The sequence below is a fragment of the Hemitrygon akajei genome, chromosome 10 (assembly GCF_048418815.1).
Source record: "Hemitrygon akajei chromosome 10, sHemAka1.3, whole genome shotgun sequence".
Lineage (NCBI taxonomy): Eukaryota > Metazoa > Chordata > Chondrichthyes > Myliobatiformes > Dasyatidae > Hemitrygon > Hemitrygon akajei.
The window spans coordinates 48,560,894-48,578,191 of NC_133133.1; the positions used below are offsets into that span (position 1 = coordinate 48,560,894).

Genomic DNA, 17,298 nt, shown 5'->3' on the forward strand with positions numbered 1-17,298 from the left:
GGGTATGGCCTGGAGGAGAGGACTTGGGTGCCATCCAGTTTCATCTTGGACCCATCACTCATCGTGGACTTCTACCAGACCTATCCGGACTGTGCTGGAGCCGTCGGGGGCCAGCCACATGAGGGATGTTACTGTCAGGCCTGCACAGGCGGGCACCTCCCAGTCTTCACCCAGCTAACAAGAATTACCTGCCACTCATTTCCAACTCAGCACTGCAGCCTGTTTAAGTCCAGCTCTTATCCACTCCTTGTTCATTCATATAGGCCAGCCATTGTTCCTAGTTTTCCATCCTTCTGCCCAAAGGTTACAGAGTTACCTGTTGTGTTTAGTTTCTGTTCTCTCTTGTTTCATGACCCCTCATAGCTTGTTATTTTGAGGCCTATTATTAAAGTTATTGTTCACTGTTGTATCATCTGCACTGCTCTGCTTTTGAATCAGGCCTCCCCTACATTTCCTGACACTGTCCATGTTCCTTACCTGTCTGCTATTACTACGTTCTGTTTGATACAGAAGATCAGTTTACAGACCCTGCATGACATTTACTAGTCAAAGAAATGCAAAGGCTATAGAAATAGACTTAGCAATTGACAAAAAAATAGAAATAAATGTAATTTAAGTCAGCTTAAAGTGTAAGAAAATATTTTAAAACATTAAGATAAATTAAAATTAGTAAATTCCTGACTTGCAGTTACATATTATTCAGGGTTAGCAATCTCAATCAATTGAATATATTAGTTATGCATACAGCAGCCGATTGATCGGTAAAGCAAATGGTCTGGTGTTTGGTACATCTGTTCTGCACTGCTGGACCACAAAGAAGATTTGATTTGACATTCAACTCACCCTCAGCTCTCAACGCTGAATGGCAGAGGTTGGAGAAAAGCTTAACAGTGAGTAGTAGATAGCTAATGATCCTCATCTGTCAATGTTCTCGATCTATTCTGTCTTTATAAATTGCCAAATTTTACAAACCATTATCTAAACTCATTATTCTTTACACTTGCCTATTTATGAGTGGCCACTTCTTTTACACCATGATTGATGGCTGTGTTTTCAGCTGCCTCAAATTCTGTATGACACACTCTCCCACAACATTTCTCTTAGGTTACTTTAAGCCCCATCTCCCTACGCATTGTTGGTTTACTATCTGTTTTTGTGATGCTGCTGTGAGGCACCACCAGGATATTTTTCTGTATTAAGATGTCAGGTTAATGTAATGGGAACATTTGCTGGATAATCTGCCGAAGTGCAATGATATCTTCATACTACCCACGTGGGAAGCTTCCAGCAGAATTCACTGGTCATTGTTAAGGTGGAAGCTTTGGTTGAATTTGTCTTTACTTACCTAAGGCCAGAATAGCCAATTTAACCCACTACATCTATTGATGTTGAGAACACACTTTGTCAATGTAGCTTAAGCATCAAATTATAAATCCTTCTGACGTCTATTAACTGGCGACACAGTGTATACTGTGTATCAGCTAAGAATGAATTATATTTTGCCAATTTTTTTCTTGTTTTAGACAGTATCAAAATTTATAAAGCATATTAATAAACTATCACAGGTTTCTTTGAAATCCACATGACTAATGGAAGAGCTTCTTCAGAAGTCATTCAGGGGTGTACAATCTATCAGTATATTAAACTGTCACATTGAATTGATTTAAAACAGGCCCTTTTGCAGAAGTGGAACAGGAATTTATTGGAAGCAGCCATGTATAGAACTCTTACCTTGTCTGTTATATCTCTCGCCTCAGATATTCCACTTGTATCAGTAGTGTTGTAGTCACCGAGATCAAGCCCATCTGCTGAAAGTTTGAGTCAGAAAATAAAATGACAGTGTCTCTGGAAATCTGCAGATCCAAAGAATGATAATAGTGCAGGTTGTTAATACAAATTCAGCGTATTTTGCTCTTTGAGGTAAAAGTGGGTACTTGATGATTGGTGCAGAGTCATGTAGCCAAAGGGCAGGTATGACTCATTTATTTTCCACAGCAGTAAGCTGCCTTGCAATACACAAAGGTGCCCCAGTTGGACTGCTGTGCATTGCACTGAACAGTCAATCCCCTTACTGATAATGTTGTGACATAAGTGCACTGGCTATTTCAAATTAATCCCTCTGTATAACTATGGTTTCATAATAATAAATTACAAATAGATATAATAGAGAAGTGAGGTTGAAATATCAATACAAAGGTATCATTTACACACCTAATAATCCTGTAGTATGCAGACCTTCTGGTCAGATATCAATCAAAGTTCAAAGATATTCAAACCAGGCAGTCTTTCATGTAAAATGTAAGTCTGTTGCTTGTAGCTTAGTTAATACAGCTGTATCTTAGATTAACAATTCACCTGATGTTACAATTATAAATGCACTGCTTTGGAACCTCATGCTATGCAACTCAGGCAGGTAATCCCTTGTTCATAGTTCCAGCTGAGCCAAACCAGCCATGATTGGAATTAGAGTGCAGTATTTATTTCTAGGTTTGGTGAAAAGAAATGAAAGATCAGGTATATTTCTACCATCCAGCATTCCTTATCTAGTCAATAACATGGAAGTTTTAAATGCTTGAAATAGACTGAGAGCGGGGGCTACTTCAGCAGCAGTATTCATCTTGTCATGGGATTATCTTTCTATAAAAATTGCAACAGCCACTTGAGTGGAATAACAGATAACTGTATTAACCCAAGGAGCTGCCATATCACAGGATACAGCTCCACGGGTTTGCAGTGTTGCAAAATATAAAGACAATCTGAAAAGTTCAGTCACTTTTAACTCCATCATTTTCATTTGGGTAGGAGGCAATAAATTATGGATTGAGAACACTTGCTTTATAGATTGTGAAAGGCAGGTATCACTGGGGTGGAGGGTGGTTGTGAGTTTGAAGCAGGGAAAGTGATTCCTTGAAATCAAAACAGCCTGGAGTGAAGTGGTTTTGCACATTCCAGAGAATTCAGGGTCAAATGGCATTCCCACTGAGCTTTGTTAGTGAGCTCATGTGACAACTCTACCACAAGAAACCCTGTCGTTTCCGCTGAAAGTGACATCTTAACACTTTGGACTTACTTAGAAATTAACATATTAACGTTGACTTCTGTAGATTCCCTTAATGCACCAGTAAATCAAAATTATTGCCTCCTTTCAGCTCTCCAGTGATTCCATTTATTTGTGGAAATCAGTTACAACAGAAGTACAAATAATTATTCAATTAACTTGACTTTTAATAAGCTTGATTCAATCAAACAAAATAATTGAGATTGATAAACAAAACATTATTCACATGAAAATCAAATATATGTAGAAAATATATGCAAATGTTCTGATGCATATATAATTAACACAATTCTTCAGTGCTTTCCATCTTCAGATTCAGCCTCATAACTTGATATCTATTTGTACAGACTGAACTAAATCTAATTAAAGAGCCACATACTATTATTGGCCCAGTCTGAAGCCTGGAAACATCGGCAAAACTCTGCTGTCCTGACTCCAGGTTAGATCTGAGAGAAACCCTTTATGGTTTACAGTAGGCTGCATCAACACCTTTGCACGGTTTTTATTTAATTTGCCAGGCTAAACAGCTTTTGAATGGAACATTTCCTGCAGTTTGCCCTTCTCCAGACCTTGCTAATATACCACCAACAACTCTTCAAATATCAATACTTCATTTAAAAACAATCAAACTCCCAAAATGTGTCCAGCTCACAGCATTTCTGCCAGACACAGTGGGAAAAATATATTCAGTGCATTTAAGGTAATGTGCAAATTGATTTCTTTCTCTCTCTTTCACAGAAGGCAATTTGAGGTAACTTTTGATGTAGAAAATTGTACTCAGGAGATTCTGTGCCTGTCACTTAAACTGTCAAACCACAGGAAAAAATAATCACAATTAAATCCAATTGTTACTGGAACCATGGCTATATCTTACTATGTTCAGTTTGAAGATTTCTGGAAGAATATCACCTCCTTTCACTTAAATACTACTTGAAATTTAAATCAAAACACTCTGAAGCCTAATGTACCTCATGCACGCAGATGGCAGCTCATTATCTACGCTGAAAATGGAATGAAACAAATCATTCTACTGGGTCCTATAAAGGTTCAAACAACTGCTTTAAATTAAACTGGGGCAAATTATTGTGATTTAAGGTAAACTGTGGAAATAAAAGATTTTCCTGCTTAAAACAGGGATAAGAAAGGGCTTTAAACTTATTTAAAGGTGATGAGTGTAATTGAGAAACTAAGGGGGAGATATTGAATAGTACGTAAAAATGTTTGCTGGACCTGTTACATAAATAATTGACACTGACTTGAACTGCTGCAATTCACACACAAGATCCGTGCTTCCCATTTCATTAATCTGACTGTAGAAACCAGCCACCTGCTCTCGGCATTAAGTTGATAACTACAGGCTAGATTTTCTGAGTGGGCTAACTCCCGTATCAGCTGGGGTATGACTGTTGGAAGTCATCCCACAGGGCTGAGAAGATGTTCCAAACCATGAGAGAACAGAAAAGAGAGCAGACATCCTGATTTCCTGGTGCAGCTCTCGATACCTTGGTAGCAGAGTTGGAGAAGATGAGCAAGGTCCTTTCAGTACATGAACTAAGGAATCCAGCAATATGAATGATAAAGTTGCAATGATAGGAGGCAGCTAATTAGGTTAATTCTAGGATTGAATTACCCTGAACACCAGAGCTGATAAATGTCCAAGATCAGCAGCGTCATCGTCAAATCTCATCTTCTGGTAATTGGCATTACTAGTTTCTCTCATTGTTCCATGCATTAATATCTTTATCACAATCTAATTCCTCTCACAATCACAACTGCTTAACATTCAAGTGCTTTACCATACTTTTGCATATTTACCCCTATCTTACAACTTTTACACATATCTTGCAACTGACATTCTCAGCCATACGGGCGTGACAGGCACATCACCACACAGATTGGAAGGCATTCACTAACCCAGAGAAGGTGGCACATAATCAGCATCAATGGCAGCAGACTAGGTTTTATTCTATAAAGGTGTCATTTCTGAAATAAAAGGCCATCATAAGATTCCTTTTAAAGGGACTGTTCAGTTGCAGTCATCTTTATTGAGAGTTCCAATGAGAAAACTGTCTTTATGAAAAAGTTCCTACATCAGCACTCTGTGCAACACTGTTGAGCATTAATCTCTTATTACTGATTGCAAAGCTTCAGTCCCTAACAGCATAATACTAAAGGCAATTATTCTCTAAAGTGTATGGGACTGGAAAGTCTAACTGTTCTGAAGAATCAGAGCCACCAAACTCTTGCCTCAGGACTCAGAATCAATCTTTGAAAACATCTGTGCATGCTTACTGTGAATCAATTTGTTAAGTCTCAGTGATCTCCCTACAGGATGTGACCTTGTGGACAGAAAACCCAAGGCAGACCAATAATTACATTTTTAGCCTTAAGCACAAATAAGCTGTAGCACCGTTGGGTATTCAATGACTGATAACATTTTTTGCAGTTTTATTAATGCAATTGGACACTGACTCCCAAATAAGGAAACTTAGCTGAAGATTTTATTATTTCATCAGAGTCTTAATTAACAATATAAGTGGAATTTCTAACATTGGCTCTTTGGCATGCTACTCTTCAATAAATGTTTTCAATAGTAAGTTAAATATGCCTTAAAACAAAAATAACAAGTGTGAGAATTTGCAAAGAGAATGAATATTAATCAACTTGTACAAGAGTAATAAATAAAGAAAAATTGAGCTGATCTAATAGAGCCAGGTTCCACCGAGACTCATTGTCCATGGGGTATTGTAGGCAGGATCTCAAGGTGATGTTAGGAACATTGATTTAGTAGCAACTGATTCCATGAAAGGTGAGGAAGCCTAGAACATGGGGAACATGACCCAAAAATCATAGCCCACATATTACAGAAGTGAAGCTAGGATTCACATCCAAAAACTAAGTTAACGCTGGGTCCAAAATTCATTTTAAGTCATTTAACCCAATGGTATTAAGGGATGTGAAGAAAACCATAATACATAGGGAAAGAATTAGGCCACTTGGCCCATCAAGTGTACTCCATCATTCAATAATATCTGATTTATTTTCATTTTCAACCCCTTTCTCTAGCCTCTTTTCTGAAGCCTATGGCATCCTTATGAATCAAGAACCCATCAAACTCCGCTTTAAATATACTCAATGACTTGGCCTCCACAGTCATCTGTGGCAATGAATTCCACAGGTTCATCACTCTCTGGCTGAGGAAATTCCTGCTCATCTTTGTTCTATTCTGTGGCAGTGCCCTCTGGTCCTAGAATCTCTCATTATTGGAAACATCCTCTCCATATCCTAGGCTTTTCAATATTTGATAGGTTTGAATGAGATACCTTCTCATTCTTCAAAACTCCTGCGAGTACATGCCCAGAGTCACCAAACGTTCCTCAGATATTAACCATTTCATTCTTGTAGACCTCCTCTGGACCCTCTCCAATGGCAGTACATCCTTTCTTAAATATGCTTACAATACTTCAAATGTGGTCTGATCAATGCATTATAAAGCCTCAGTATTACATCTTTGCTTTTATATTCAAGTCCTCTTGAAATGAACATTGCAGTTGCTTCCCTACCACTGACTCAAGCTGCAAGTTAACCTTTAGGGAATCCTACACTAGGACTCCCAACTCCCTTTGCACCTCCAATTACTGAATTTTTTCCCATTTGGAAATCATCTATGCTTTATTCCTTCCACTAAAATGTTGGACCATAAACACCCCTCTACTATATTCCACCCGCCACTTCTTTGCCCATTCTCCTAATCGGTCTACATCCTTCTGCAGACTCCCTGCTTGCTCAGCACTACCTGCCCCTCCACCTATCTCTGGATCATCCACAAACTTGTCTATTTACAATTCTGTCATCCATATCATTGACAAAGAATTGGTTCCAACACTAACCCCTGCAGAACACTACTAGTCACTATCAGCCAATCTGAAAAGGCTCCCATTATTTCTACACTTTGCCTCCTGCCAGTCAGTCAATTTACTATCCATACTAGTATCGTTCATGTAACCCATGGGCTCGTATTTTATTTAGCAGCCTCATGTGTGGCACCTTGTCAAAGGCCTTCAGAAAATAAACATCAAGAATAGACATATGGAGTTCATTCACAGATTAGTTGAGAATGAATTGAAAGCCAAATTAGATTTGAAAACTAAACAATTTTTTTTTGTCCCTGCATACATATATTACAGGAAATCAAAAGCATCTCAAATATTCTATGAGTACAGCTAAGTGGAGGAAAATTAATTAATATTACTACATAGTTTTAAACTGATTTTTGCCTATTACCATCAGTATTTTCAAATTCTAAATTTATATCTATTAAAGGAAACATCATTCTCAGTGACCTTGAAGGAGGAGCTCTGAAGAATTGGTTGTCATTTTATGTTTGCAGGTCATCCATGTGCACCTACATCCCTGATGTAAACTCACTCTAGATTAAGTGTGAAGAGAAGGGTGTAAAGATTCTAATAAGAATGCACTCACAACAGAACCCAATACAGCATCATTTATACATACACGTGTGTATTGGTGAAGTAGTATTGAAGACATAAACAAAAAATTAAAATGCTAAGACACTATTTGTGCTTTCAATGGACATCCACTCTTAGGCAGAATGCTGGACTCCAGTATTGAAGCAGAATGGATCAGGTCTCTGTATTTACTTTACTGGGATTGGTGGTTTTAATGTGACAGGCAATTAGTTGGCCTATATGTTTAAGGTTGTAAAATTAGTTTCCAGAAGACTGGTTTATTGCCACATCCTAACTTGCAATCTGCCGTGATCCTTTAGTGTTAAGAGTATCTTTAATAGGATTTTCACGATCTGGAAGTACCTTGGTCCATTGAGAGATGATAAATGTGTAAACCAGAAAGTTAGTATTAAAATGTATATAAGCACAGAAATACATCCATTAATCCCAATGTTGGCAATTCACCATGTAATGGTGACATTCTAACAATAAAGTTAATAAAGCCCATCTCACATCATATTCTCCTTTTGTATTTTAGTGCTGCTGACTACTGATTAATGAATTCTGATAAAAGATTAACAATGTTCAAAGTTCAAAGTAAATTTAATATCAAGCAAAATCAATGGCACCATATACAATCCTGAGATTAGTTTTCATACGGGTATACTCAGTAAATCCAAGAACCATGGTAGAATCGGTGAAAGACCGCAGGCAACAGGATGGACAAACAACCAATGTGCAAAAGACAAGAAACTGCATACATATAAAAGGGAAAAAAGTGTAATAATAATGTACATAGTCATTAGGTCTTGAGAAGAAGAGAAGAAGAGTCCTTGAAAGTGAGTCCATAGATTGTGAGAACAGTTCGGTGATGGGTTGAGTGGTTCAAGAGCTTCTGGTTCAAGAACCTGATGGTTGAGGGGTAATAACTTTCTCTGAACCCGTGATGTGAGTCCTGAGGCTACTGTACCTTCTTCTATATGCAGCAGCATTAAGAGAGCATGACCTAGGTGATGAGGGTCCTTGATGTTGGATGCTGCTTTTCTGTGACAGCGTTCCATGTAACTTAACGCAAACTGTTGGTTCTGTTTCTCTCTCCACGGTTACTGTCTGGCCTGCTGAAAATGTTTGCATTTTCAGTTTTTAATGGCGGCCAATAAACCCTCTTGGCATGTGTAGTTGTGTGGATGGCAGGTAAAGCAAGAAAAAAATTACTAGCCTTGTCCTCTTGATACTGATTTTGTTTACAAGTGAACAAGCCTTTGAGCTAGTGTTGTACTTCTGGTACCATTTGAAGATCATACCATTTGAACAGCAATGAAACTTATATATGTTGAGAAAATAAAAAAATATGGTTATAGCACAGCATATAGACACTAAGGAATGAGTTACTGCAAACCAACCTCAGACTTCAATTCATAGTAGGGAGCATCAAACTTTCAAGGACACATACTGTTTATATCTTCTTGGCAGCAAAGTATGGAACTTATTTCAGTAAAACAAAGGCAGACCACATAAATCTCTTCTGAAAGTGAAGTGATAGCTGGGTGGATGATCTCATGGGTTATTTTCATTACTTGTAGATAACATGTACAGGGAAAGGTTAGTTTTCCTGACTTGTTACTGCAAGAGTGTTTATTTTTTCTTATCATTTCACATTCACTTGTATTATGTTTAAGAAATATTGCTCCTGGAACTTTTGTAAGGGTTCTGCTGCGCAGGATCATCATAGCATCCAAAGAAATAGCATAAAGGGTTTCATGTGGCTATATATGATTTTTTTGAAGATTTTTGCCAAAAGTTCCAATAGCTCAGGAAAACAAGAGATTTCTTCTCTCCCTTGTGTGCATTTATGTTGTATTTGCTAATCTGAGCAGGCTTGATAAAAACTAACTGCCTCACTGTTGATCAGAATGCCTTTGGGATGGGAGTGGAGAATTGTAAATTTGTCCTGTCTTTTATCAATGTCTTCATGGTTTCCTGGAAATGTTCAATGAAAAGGGAAAGTAGATACCTATTTACATGAAAACATTCTCATCCCTATCAAGTTTCCCAAAATATTTACAGCTGATGAGATTTTTTTCAAGGCAGGCTAAGTTGAAACTCAGCAGCTAACTGTAAAGTGCAATACACAAATTTGATAATTACCATACAATCTGTTTCAGAAAAGCAGAAATAAATAATGTTCAGGATACCATGCTGAACTTACCTACTTTAAAATCATATCAATGAATTTTTAATACTCACCTTAACCACCACTGGTTGTGTTGCCTTTTGATCCAGCCTATGATGGTCAGTTCTTTGGCTTGTTTGAGAAATTTACTTATGAACCATAGAGAACATTATACTAAATTTGAAAATAAAATATTAAAATAAATGCCCTGCCCAGACAGAGCTTCAACTATCTTTCGCGAATTAGATAATTCTCATTCTATATAATGCTTTGTCAGTATTGTAAACACTCTGAGTAGATTCACTAATTAAGAGCTTTACATTGAGAACTCCTCTTTATGTGGCTTTTATTTGTAAGTTTTTGGGTGCAGTTTTAACATAAGTTTACAGGGATGTGAGGTTATATTTTGAAAATGCCCATATCACTTGGCAGTGGGACTCCTCGGATGTCTTTCGATATGCCACCAAGAATAACAGACTCGGAAATTACAGGTTCAATCCCTACCTTGATCTCAATGAAGCATCCGGAAATGAGAAACAAGGACAGTTTACTTCTCCTTTAATCATCAACTTTGTTAGAAATTACAAAGATCTATAGATAAGTAATTTGCAGTAGCCTGCATTACCATATTACTTATGCCTAATCATCTACTTTGGCACATCTCCTAAACAATTAATTTTAGTTGAAGTGCTAGTGTTTCTAACTGAACTACTACATAACCTTTAAGAAAGTAAAGATGAAAACATTAGTAATAATAATAACTGATTTATAGAGCACTTTGCATACAGGTGATGTAGCTCACAGTACTTTACAATGGGGGAAAAAGTGCAAACATGAACATAAACTTAAAAATAAATGTAAATAAATGACAAAGATGTTAGTTAAAAGCAAGATTAAATAAATACATTCCGAGCTGGTATTTGTTTGTGTCAACTAGGTCTACATACCTTATAGTTTTAGGTATTGAATTCCACAGTTTAGGAGTGCCGTTCAAAAAAAATTGAGGAAGATTATTTAAATTTATGGGACTGGCAGAAGAAGATCTGAGAGCCTGAGCAGGATTAAATAAATTAGTTACACTCTCACAGCCATATGACCAAGAGAAAAAATAGCAGTAATTTTTGTAACTTTTAAATTTAATAACTCCTTTGGATTAATAATTATAAATCATTCTACAAAACTTTCCAGAATGTGTTTTCCTTCCAAATTTCTCTCATAAAGCACCTGTACATTTATGACTGCCTGCTATTGCATTCTTTTTAAGCAAGCTGAATTAAACATTGCATGCAGTGGAATGTCAAATTTTGGCAAACTAACCTTGCAACTGAGCGATAGTTAAAAATGTAATCTATTCTGATAAATTTCACTGAAAATCCATTTTCTACACTGAACTGAGCAAGAAATGCTGCAGTATTTTTTTTAACATACAAAAATCAGATGACAGATGCATTAATCTCGGCCAATAATTCTTTACACCTCAGAAGCAAGCCCCCTCATTAAGCTCTGTCATTTGCCAGCAGCAAATGTGAAATGCACTTAATCATTAAGTCAACAATAGTAAGTAATTAGTGTTAGCTCTCAAAGAAGTTCACTCCACTCTTTTACAGAGTTGAAAAATCTTCATTTGATGCATTTACATGATTGTGCTTATTATTTTGCAACAAAAACTGCCCATTTATGTACTTTTCCTCAAGAACTGGAGTTTAAAATGTCCCGATCATGGCAATGATTACAAATTATGTTATATATATATATAACTATATATATATAGTTGACATTACAGGCCGAGACCCTTTAGTAGGACTGGAGAGAAAAAGATTAGTTAGAAAGGAGAGGAGGTGCTCGCTTCGGCAGCACATATACTAAAATTGGAACGATACAGAGAAGATTAGCATGGCCCCTGCGCAAGGATGACATGCAATTTTTTTTTAAAAAGAAAGGAGGGGAGGAAGAAACACAAGGTGATAGGTGAAAATAGGAGTGGGGGAGGAGTGAAGTAAAGAGCTGGGAGGTTGATTGGTGAAAGAGATACAGGGCTAGAGAAGGGGGAATCTAATAGGAGAGGATAGAAGGCCATGAAAGAAAGAAAAATGGGGAGGAGCACCAGAGGGAGGTGATGGGCAGGTAAGGGGATAAGGTGAGACAGGGATAAGCGGGTGGGGAATGGTGAAGGGAGGAAGGCAGGAGGGCATTACCAGAAGTTTGGGAAATTGAAGTTCATGCCATCAGGTTGGAGGCTACCCAGGCAGAATATAAGATGTGGCTCCTCCAACCTGAGTGTGGCCTCATCACAACAGTAAAGGAGGCTGTGCATGGACATGTTGGAATAGGAATGGGCAGTGAATTAAAATGTGTGGCCACTAGGAGATCCCTCTTTTTCTGGCGGACAGAGCGTAGGTGCTCGGCGAAGTGGTCTCCCAATCTACACTAGCTCTCACCGATATAGAAGAGGCCACACCAGGAGCACAGGGTACAATAGATCTCTTATACTTCATGCATGTCTGCTCTCACCCCATCCTCCCGCCACCCCGCCAGCGATAGGATTCCTCTTGTCCTCACCTACCACCCCATCATCCTCCATGTCTAGCACATAATTCTCCAGAACTTCTTCCATCTGCATTGGGATGCCACCACCAAGCATACCATTCCCTACCCCCACCCCACTTTCTGCTTTCCACAGGGATCGCTCCCTACGCCACTCCCTTGTCCAGTCGTCCCTCCCCACTGATCTCCCTCCTGGCACATCCTTGCAAGCTGAACAAGTGCCACACCTGCCCCTACAACTCCTCCCTCACTAGCATTCAGGACACCAAGCAGTCCTTCCAGGTGAGGTAACATTTCACCCTTGAGTCTATTGGGGTCATCTTCTGTATCCAGTGCTCCCTGTATAACTGTGCAACCCGATATAGATTGGGAGGGAGGCCGCTTGGCAGAACACCTATCTCCATCCACCCGGATCTCCCAGTAGACACCCATTTTAATTCTACTTCCCATTCCCATCTGACATGCTCAACCATGGCCTCCTCTTCTGTCGCAATGAGGCCACACTCTGTTTGGAGGAGCAACACTTTGTATTCCATTTGGGTAACCTCCAACTTGATGGCATGAACATCAATTTCTCGAACTTCCAGTAATGCCCCCCCCAATTCTCTACCCCCTTTTCCCTCTCTCACCTTATCTCCTTGTCTGCCCATCACTTCCCACTGACACTCCTCCACCTTTTCTTTCTTTCTTCCATGGCCTTCTGTCCTCTTTTATTAGATTCCTCCTTCTCCAGCCCTGTAATCTCTTTCACCAATCAACTTCCCAGCTCTTTAATTCACCCCTCCACCTCCCACAGTCTCTCCTATCACCTCATGTTTCTTCCTCCCCTCCCTTTTAACTCTGACTCCTCATCTTTCTTTCTCCAGTCCTGTTGAAGGGTCTAGACCTGAAACGTCGACTGTACTCTTTTCCATAGATGCTGCCTAGCCTGCTGAGTCCATCCAGTATTTGTGTGTGTGTTGATTGGATTTCTGGCATCTGCAGATTTTCTCTTCTTTATGGTGATTCAGTCATTGTTTTAATATGGTCTGACACTAATGATTCCAAAATATATTTTATATTATTTTCTTACAAGGAATAACTAGGCTTTTTCCCCAGATGAATAACTAAAGTATATCGTGTATGGTCTGTGATGTCTCCTTCTCATTGGTATTAAGCTGCATGTTTTCTTCTTAAATCTAAGACTTCCAGATAAACACCTAGTAAATCTCCATTCCTCCATCATAACCAGAGCCCTTACAAGAATGGAGGCAATTTTAGTCATTTTTCAATACATTTATTATCATTAAACTGCATTTTGCTTAAGTACATAGGATTTCTAAAATGAAGGAATGTGTCCTGACTGTATCTTGAATGGTATTTTAAACAGCATATTCTAACTTCAAAGATCACAGGAATGTCACAGCAGTACTCAGAGGACGTCACCCACAGAGGCAATTTGGGTGGAGCTCAGAAAGAGGATAGGTGCTATTACATTGGGATTAGGCCTTTCAAAAGCCACTGAGAGGTGGAGGAACAGATATGCAGATCATGGAATGGTGCAGTAGCTACCGGGTTGTTATTTTGGAGGACTTTAACATCCCCGGTATTGATTGCAATTTCCTTAATAACAAACAAGAACTTCAGATGGGGTGGATTTCCTCAGTGCTTCCAAGAGGGGTTCTTGAAACAGTGTGAAAAGTCCAGCTAAAGGAGAGAACATACTGAACTAGTCTTGGGAAATGAGCCAGGCTCGATGACAGACCTGATCGTACATGAACATTTTTGGAATAGTGATCACAACTCATTAGGTTTTAATGCAATACGAAAAAAGGATAAAATCAGATCTGGCCGGAATGTACTAAATTTGGGGAGGGCAAAATTACGGCAGGAAGAGACATATGTAAGGGGTGTCAATTGGAAGCAGCTGGTGTCAGACAAGTCCACATCTGATGTGGGTTTAGGATCAGCATTTTTTGGTAAGGAGTGCGGACAATGGTGGTAAGTTATGAGAGACCAAGGAGGTCCTGAATTTAGTCAGGAAGGAAAAGACAACATACGTAAGCTGAGGAGGTTAAAATTAGACTGGGCCTTTGTGAAATATAAAGATAGCAGGAAAATGCTCAAGCAGGTGAATAGAAATCCAAAATATGCCATGAAATATCCTTGGTGAGCAGGATCAATGACAATCATAAGGCATTTTATACTTGTATTAAGAATAAAAAGGGTAGCTGAGGAGAAAATTGATACATTCATGGATAAAGCAGGGCATTTGTACTTGGTGCCAGAACAAGTGGCTGAGATACTAAGTGAAAACTTTATGTTGGTATCTACTGGGAAGAAGAAATTGGAGGATAGTGAAAACAGGGTGGGGCCTGCTTATCATCTAGGGTATTATCAGATTAAAGAGGAGGAAGTGCTGAAAAGCATTAAGGTGGAAAACTCCCCAGGGCATAAAGCATATATCCAGGAACATTGAAAGAAGCAAGTGAGGAGATTGCTGGGGATTTGACAAGGACCTTTGCATCCTCATTAACAATAGGTGATGTCCCAGAGAGTGGTAAATATTGTGCCTTTGCACAAAACGTGAAATGGGAATAATCTCGGTAATTACAGGCCAGTGATAAGGAAACTGTTAGACGGGATTCTGAGGGATGAGGTTTATGCACGTTTGGCAAAACATGGCCTCCTTAGGGACAGTCAGCATGGCTTTCTGCAGGGCTGATCAAGCCATACAAACTTGATTGAGTTTTATTAAGGAGAAGATAAAAATGTTATCTGCATGGCCTTCAGTATGGAATTTGACCCGGTCTGTCATTGCAGACTGATTTAGAAGATAATGATCTAGAGTAAATTGGAAGTTTAAATTTCCAACTGGCATACTTACAGAAGGCAGAGTAAGGGTGGAATTCTGTTTTCTGGCTGGACCTTACTTTTTTTAGTCAGACCTCACTTTGAGGTACTGTACGAAGTTCTGGTCACCCCATTATAGAGGGTGCTGAAGAGGTTTACCAGGACACTGTCTTGATTAGAGGATATGAATTATAAGGACAAGTTGGACAAACTTGGATTGTTCTCCTTGAGTGTCATAAGCTAAGGGGAGACCTGATCGAAGTTTCTAAAATTATGAGAGACATCAGTAGGGTAGACAGTCAGAATCGATTCCCTGGAAAGAAATAGACACTAGCAGACGTGCTTTTACGGTTGGGGGTGGGGTGGGGATGTTTAATGACAATTTTTTTTACACAGAGTGGTAGGTGCCTGCAATGGGCTACCAGAGATAGAGGAGGAGTTTAAGAGGTTCTTAGATAAACACATGAATATGAAGGGAATAAAGGGATATGGAGGACAAACAGGAGGAGAAAATTTAGTATAAATTGGCATCATGGTCGGCACAATATCGTGGGCTGAGTGACCTGTCCAGTGTTGTACTCTTCAATATTCTACAACAATGAGAGGGAAGACTCAATAGGAATTTGATCAAAATGAAATCACATCCTTTATTTCTTATTTACCATTAACTTTTAAGCTATTGTCAATCTAGATTGGAGAATGTTTACTTAACCAAGAGGAATGTAGAATACATATGTAAAATAGCCACAACAAATGGTGAAAACCTAATTTAGGTTGTATTTCCAGGCAGATAAATTCAACAGAAAAGGTACAGAACTTGTGGATGATCAAATTAAATATCTGTGACCAAAGTTCTACACTGACTTTGTTGGGACACTATCTGGTCCCAAGTTCATTTTAGTTTTGAATTGGGATATGGCCTTTGCATCTCATTGGTCAGGTGCGTTGGCAAAACTGGCTTGATAGTCTGTTGTGGGATGGAGTCAAGAACCCCCACAGCAAGGACCGATTCACTATTGAGGAGGTTCTTGAAGTGTTTTTTCGAGAGGATGTTAATGACTTTTCTGATCCTGGTGAGTTCCACTCATGCTTCTAGTTTTTAGTGGGATGGCTATTGGTTTTTATAGTGCTGAAGAACACAAGCATGGATGCCAGTAAGTTGTTAGTCTACACAAACTCCATCTACCATGTGTTCTTTTGGGTTTAAATCTTTCTTTTCTCTTGAGGAAAGATGGGGCTTCAAATCCAGAAACATCTTACATTAGGAATTAGTTAGCTCCTGCTCTGTTATTCATTCCGGTCACACCAGTCCTGGTTATTCTTCTAGGTTATGGAACACACTCACTTCAGCATTAATAAGACCACTCTGAGACACATTGGTTGGCAAGGGGTACTCCTCCTTCTGAAGGGTGAAACCAGAACAGAAACATCATTTTCAAGTAATGGGTTTCATAGAACACAGAACATAGAACAGTACAACACAGAATAGGACCTGCTGTCCACGATGTTGTGTGGAGTTTAACCTACTCCAAGATCAATCTAACCCTTCTCTTCAATATAACTCTCCATTTTCTTTTATCCATGTGCCTATATAAGTGTATCTTAAAAGTCTTTAAGATACCACTAACCTCTACCATTGTTTTTGGCAATGGATTTCAGAACCCTACCACTCTTTGTATGTGTGTAAAAGAAAATGACATTCCCCTATACTTTCCTCCAAAGACCTTAAAGTTCTGCCCCCTCATAGTAGCTGTTTCCACCCTGGGAGAAAGCCTCTGGCTGTCCACTCTATCTATGCCTCTTATTTTCCTGTACACCTGTACTAAGTTACTTCTCATACTCCCCTCCAAAGGGAAAAGTCTGATCTTGCTCCAGCTATCCTCATAAGACATGCTCTCCAATCCAGGCAGCCTCCTAGTAAATCTCTACTGCCCCCCAATCTAATGCTTTCACATCCTTTCTGTAATGAGGAGACCAGAATTGAACACAATATTCCAAGAGTGGTCTAACCAGGGTTTTATAGTACTGTAATGTTACCTCACAGCTCTTGAACTCAATCCCCTGACTAATGGAGGACACACCAGAACGCCATATGCTTTTTAAAAATCTCTCTATCAACTTGTGCTGCAACTTTGAGGGATCAATGGATGTGAACTGCATGATCCTTCTGTTCCTCCACATTGTTAATAATCCCAACATTAACCCTTGTGTTCTGCCTTCGA

The 17,298-nt window shown here is 39.0% G+C and overlaps 1 protein-coding gene, 1 long non-coding RNA gene and 1 pseudogene across 4 annotated transcripts in view; 2 read left to right on the forward strand and 1 right to left on the reverse strand.

Annotated features, from left to right (window-relative positions):
• The window catches only part of LOC140734358 (uncharacterized), a 133,587-nt gene that overhangs the window by 112,373 nt on the left and 3,916 nt on the right, over positions 1-17,298 (reverse strand). The window contains exon 2 of one of the 2 annotated variants that reach the window (XR_012100527.1): positions 1,732-1,808. This is a non-coding gene — a long non-coding RNA (uncharacterized lncRNA). Of the gene's footprint in view, positions 1-1,731; positions 1,889-17,298 lie in introns of those variants that run through there. The other variant, XR_012100526.1, reaches the window with a different exon arrangement.
• Positions 1-17,298, forward strand: part of mid2 (midline 2) — a 271,492-nt gene that overhangs the window by 26,928 nt on the left and 227,266 nt on the right. The window lies entirely within an intron of this gene.
• On the forward strand, positions 11,539-11,630 carry LOC140735043 (U6 spliceosomal RNA; annotated as a pseudogene).